The sequence below is a fragment of the Tamandua tetradactyla genome, chromosome 8 (assembly GCF_023851605.1).
Source record: "Tamandua tetradactyla isolate mTamTet1 chromosome 8, mTamTet1.pri, whole genome shotgun sequence".
Lineage (NCBI taxonomy): Eukaryota > Metazoa > Chordata > Mammalia > Pilosa > Myrmecophagidae > Tamandua > Tamandua tetradactyla.
Genome location: NC_135334.1, coordinates 17,050,349 through 17,056,358, shown reverse-complemented (window position 1 = coordinate 17,056,358; position 6,010 = coordinate 17,050,349).

The window sequence follows — 6,010 nt, the reverse complement described above, 5'->3', positions numbered from 1 at the left end:
CTATCGTTTACGGGGATAAGTTTCATATGAACAACCCCCAATACTGAGGGCTTATTCTATTGCTTTGGTTGTCCCCACTGCTTGTGAGAATATCAGGAATTTCCCACTTTGGGAAGTTGAATTTTTCCCCTTTCTTGCCATTCTCCCAAGGGGACTTCGCAAACACTTTTTTTGTTCACTGTTCAAATCACTCTGGGATTTATCAGGGCATCACTCTGGACAAACCTACAAAATTTCATGCTCTACTCAAGGTTCCATATACTTATGGCATTTAAGTAAACTGTCCACATAAGTTATATTAGGAAATGCATTAGTCAAAATATAAATTTTGTACCAAATAGACATTTTTTGCTTTAGTCTCACACATAAGTTAAAGTTTTAAAATATTAATTACCATCTATTTTCAACACCCTGCATTATTGATATTCCTTTGTTCTTCTTCATGCAAAAACATTTTTTAATTTTTACATTTTGTCTCTAACATCATATACTCTAGGCATTCCTAGATAATACCATCTCTGTCCTTATTGTCTATCTTTCTTTCTGATTTCATTTGTGCCCCCAGCCCTCCTTCCTCTGTCATTCTCACACTTAGCTTCATTCAGTGTACTAACATTACTGTACTAGAGTTAGGTAGTACTGTGTTACCCATTTCTGAATTTTTACAATCAGTCCTGTTGCACAATCTGTATCCCCTCAGCTCCAATTATCCAATGTCTACCCTATTTCTATCTCCTGATGGTCTCTGTTCTTAACTGAAATTCTCCAAGTTCATTCACTAATGTTAGTTCATATCAGTGAGACTATACAGTGTTTGTCCTTTTCTTTCTGGCTAATCTCACTCAGCACAATGTCCTCAAGGTCCATCCATGTTGTTACATACTTCATAACTTTATTCTGTCTTACAGCTACATAATATTCTATCATATGTATATACCACAACATGTTTAGCCACTTGTCTGTTGATGGAAATTTAGGTTGTTTCCATCTCTTGGCAATTGTAAATAATGCTGCTATAAACATTGGTGTGCAAATGTCCGTTGGTGTCCATGCCCTCATGTCATCTGACCAGACACCTAGCAATGGTATTGCCAGATCATATGGCAATTCTATATTTAGCTTCCTGAGGAACCACCAAACTGCCTTCCACAGAAGTTGTACCATTTTACATTCCCATCAACAGGGGATAAATATGCCCCTTTCTCTACATCCTCTCCAGCACTGTTGTTTTCTGTTTTATTGATAATGGCCATTCTGGTGGGCGTGAGATGATATCTCATTGTGGTTTTGATTTGTATTTCCCTAATAGCCAGGGAAGTTGAACATCTTTTCATATGCCTTTTGGCCATTTGTATTTCCTCTTCTGAGAAGTGTCTGTTCAAGTCTTTTGCCCATTTTGTAATTGGGTTGTTTGTCTTTTTGTTGTTGAGTTGAACGATCTCTTTATGTATTCTGGATACTAGACTTTCATCTGATATAACGTTTCCAAATATTGTCTCCCATTGTGTAGGCTGTCTTTTTAGTTTCTTGATGAAGTTCTTTGATGCACAGAAGTGTTTAACTTTGAGGAGTTCCCATTTACTTCTTTCTTTCTTCAATCCTTGTACTTGGGGTGTAAGATCTAGGAAACTGCCTTCTATTACAAGATTTATAAGATATTTCCCTATATTCTTTTCTAAGAGTTTTATGGTCTTAGATCTAATGCTTAGGTCTTTGACACATTTTGAGTTAATTTTTGTATAAGGTGTGAGATATGGTTCCTCTTTCATTCTTTTGCATGTGGATATCCAGTTCTCCAGGCACCATTTATTTATTTATTTAACATTCTTAACTTTTGATCATTCCATCCTACACATATAATCAGTAATTCCCAACATCATCACATAGTTGCATATTCATCATCATGATTATTTCTTGGAACATTTGCATCTATTCAGAAAAAGAAACAAAAAGAAAACAGAAAAAAATCATACATACCACACCCCTTACCCCTCCCTTTCATTGATCACTAGCATTTCAATCTAAATTTATTTTAACATCTGTTCCCCCTATTATTTATTTTTATTCCATATGTTTTACTTGTCTGTTGATAAGGTAGATAAAAGGAGCATCAGACACAGGGTTTTCACAATCACACAGTCATATTGCGAAAGCTATATCGTTATATAATCATCTTCAAGAAACATGGCTAATGGAGCACAGCTCTACATTTTCAGGCAGTTTCCTCCAGCCTCTCCATTACATCTTGACTAACTAGGTGATATCTATTTAATCTGTAAGAATAACCTCCAGGATAACCTCTTGACTCTGTTTGGAATCTTTCAGCCATTGTCACTTTATTTTGTCTCATTTCACTTTTCCCCCTTTTGGTTGAGAAGGTTTTCTCAATCCCTTGATGCTGAGTCTCAGCTCATTCTAGGGATTTTCTGAATCCCTTGATGCTGAGTCTCAGCTCATTCTAGGATTTCTGTCCCACATTGCCAGGAAGGTCCACACCCCTGGGAGTCATGTCCCATGTAGAGAGGAGGAGGGCAGTGAGTTTGCTTGCCGTGTTTTCTGAGAGAGAGAGACCACATCTGAGCATCAGAAGAGCTTCTCTTGGGGGTGACTCGTAGGCCTAATTTTAAGTAGGCTTAGCCTATCCTTTGCAGGGTTAAGTTTCTTATGTACAAACCCCAAGACGGGGGCTCAGCCTATAGCTTTGGTTGTCCTCACTGCTTGAATATCAAGAATTCCCTGCTTGGCAGAGTTGAATTTCCCCCCTTTCTCACCATTACCCCAAGGGGACTTTGGAAATATTTTTAAATTCATTGTTTAAATCACTCTGGAATTTATAAGGGCACCACTCTGGACAAATCTACAAAATCTCGTGCCCTACTCAAGGTTCCAAGTATTATGGTATTCAATTAAATTGTCCACATAAATTATATTAGGAAATGCACTAGTCAAAATATAAATTTTGTACCAAATAAACATTTTTTGCTTTAGTCTCACACATAAGTTTGTTTTAAAATATTAATTACCATCTGTTTTCAACACCCTGCATTGTTGATATTCCTTTGTTCTTCCTCAGATTTTTGAGAATTTTTGCATCTGTATTCATTAGAGAGATTGGGCTGTAATTTTCTTTTCTTGCAATATCTTTGTCTGGCTTTGGTATGAGGGTGATGTTGGCTTCATAGAATGAGTTAGGTAGCATTCCCTCTTCAATTTTTTTGAAGAGTTTGAGCAGGACTGGTACTAATTCTTTCTTGAAAGTTTGGTACAATTCACATGTGAAGATATCTGGTCCTGGACTTTTCTTTCTTGGGAGCTTTTAAATGACTAATTCAATTTCTTTACTTGTGATTGGTTTGTTGAGGTCATCTATTTCTTCTCGAGTCATTGTTGGTTGTTCATACCTTTCTAGGAAGTTGTCCATTTCATCTACATTGTCTCATTTATTAGCATCAAGTTATTCATAGTATCCTCTCATTACCTCGTTTATTTCTGCAGGATCAATAGTTATGTCTCCTCTTCCATTTCTGATTTTATTTGCATCCTCCCTTCTTTTTGTCATCCTCACTAAGGATCCATCAGTCTATTGATTTTCTCATAGAACCAACTTCTGGTTTTGTTGATTTTCTCGATTATTTTCATGTTCTCAATTTCACTTATTTCTGCTCTAATCTTCATTATTTCTTTGCTTTTGCTTGCTTTGCAGTTAGTTTGCTGTTCTTTCTCTAGTTCTTCCAAGTGGACAGTTAATTCCTCAATTTTTGCTTTTTCTTCTTTTATTATTATTGCATTTAGGGCAATAAATTTCCCTCTTAGCACTGCCTTTGCTGCATCCCATAAGTTTTGATATGTTGTGTTTTCATTTTCCTCAAGTTAATTACCAATTTCTCTTGTAATTTCTTCCTTGACCCACTGGTTGTGTTGTTGAGCCTCCATATATTTGTGAATTTTCTGGTCCTTTGCCTAATATTGATTCCCAACTTCATTCCTTTAATATCTAAGAAAGTGCTTTGTATGATTTTAATCTTTTAAAATTTATTGAGACTTGCTTTGTGGCCTAGCATATGGTCTATTCTTGAGAATGATCCATGAGCACTTGAGAAAAAGGTGTATCCTGCTGTTATGGAGTGTAATGTCCTATAAGCGTCTGTTAAGTCTAGCTGGTTTATTGTATTTTTCAAATTCTCTGTTTCTTTTCTGATTCTGTCTCAATGTTCTGTCCATTGATGAGAGTGGGGAATTGAAGTCTCCAACTATTATGGTAGATGTGTCTATTTCTCTTTTCAGTGTTTGCCTCATGTATTTTGGAGCACTCTGGCTCATTGAACAAATATCTATGATTATTATGTCTTCTTGTTGAATTGTCCCTTTTATTAATACATAGTGTCCTTCTTTGTTTCTTTTAATTGTTTTACATTTGAAGTCTAATTTGTTAGGTATTAGTATAGCTACTCCTGCTCTTTTCTGATTGTTGTTTGCATAAAATATCTTTTCCAAACCTTTCACTTTCAACCTATTTGTATCCTTGGGTGTAAGATGTGTCTCTTCTAGACAGCATATAGATAGTCCTGTTTTTTAATCCATTCTGCCACTCTGTGTCTTTTGATTGGGGAGTTTAATCCATTAACCTTTAGTGTTATTACTGTATGGGTAGTACTTTCTTCTACCATTTTGCCTTTTGGATTTTATATGTCATATCTAATTTTTCTTCTTTTTACCTTTACTGATAGTCTTCCTTTCTACACTCTTCTCCACACCTCTCTCTCCTGTCTTTTCATATCTGCCTTTAGTGCCCCCTTTAGTATTTCTTGAAGAGCCAATCTCTTGGTCACAAATTCTCTCAGTGATTTTTTTGTCTGTGAATGTTTTAATTTCACCCTCATTTTTGAAGGACAATTTTGTTGGATATAGAATTCTTGGTTGGCAGGTTTTCTCTTTTAGTATCTTAAATATATCATATTCTTACTGGGTTTCTCTTGTATGTGATGGATTAGAAACAAAGCCACAAAAAAGAAAAGAAGAAAAAAAAATCCTTTTCAGAGCAGGACAACTGTTCCTCCAGTTTGCCAATCAAGAGCTTAATTTGGTACTTTGCTTTGTGTATCTCCAGGTCCTATGTGGCCCTTCTTTCCTTCAGGGCCCAGACCCTTTCAAGTATTTTGTGCTGACCCATCCAGAAACTGTCTTTTTTATTTTTTTTTATTTTTTATTTCTTCTTCCATCGGCCCTGCCCCCTCTGTGCCAGGGAAAACCCAGCAACCTTAGATTTTACCAGAGGTTCAGCTGAGCTGAGGGACTATTTTTAGTGGTTATAATTCATTAATTAATTCCACATTGGAGCTTGGCTGCACTCAGCCCCTGCTGCTAGTAAAGTCTCTTTCCTATCCCTCTGGGAAACAGCCTGTGGGGGAGGGGCACTGGCCACCATGGGTTCGGGTATCATGGTTCTGGGTGGGCTCGCAGCCAGTCCAGCTTGTCCAGACCTGGGTATGCTGTTTGTCCAGTCACAGATGTGGCCCCAGCAGTTGTTCTTTACTCTTCCTGCTTTTTAGTAGCTGCTCTGGTTGGCAAACTAAATCCCACACCTCAAAAGCTGCCATCTTGGCTCCCCTCTACCTATTTTCCCTTTCTGAAGCTTGTTACTTAATGGGTTTCTTTAGTTCCAGCTCCTAATCAGCTTTGCCAGATTTTGGTAGTCTTTCCAAAGAACAAGCTTTTCACTTGATTGATCAATTTTATTGTTTTTCTTTGTCATTACTTTCTGCAGTTAACTCCTTTCTACATTCTTCAGTTTTTGTTAGCATTAAAAATTCTTGAGTTTTCAAAATTCTTAAGTTTATCAGTTAGCTCATTAATTTTCAGTTTTCTTTTCTAATGCAAGTACCATTTTCACTGCATCCTACAAAGTTTGATATGAAATATTTGCATTTCAAGTTCAAAATATTAGTAAATTACCATAATGATCTCTTTTTTTGATACAAGTTATGAGAATGTTCTAAATTTTCCAAACATG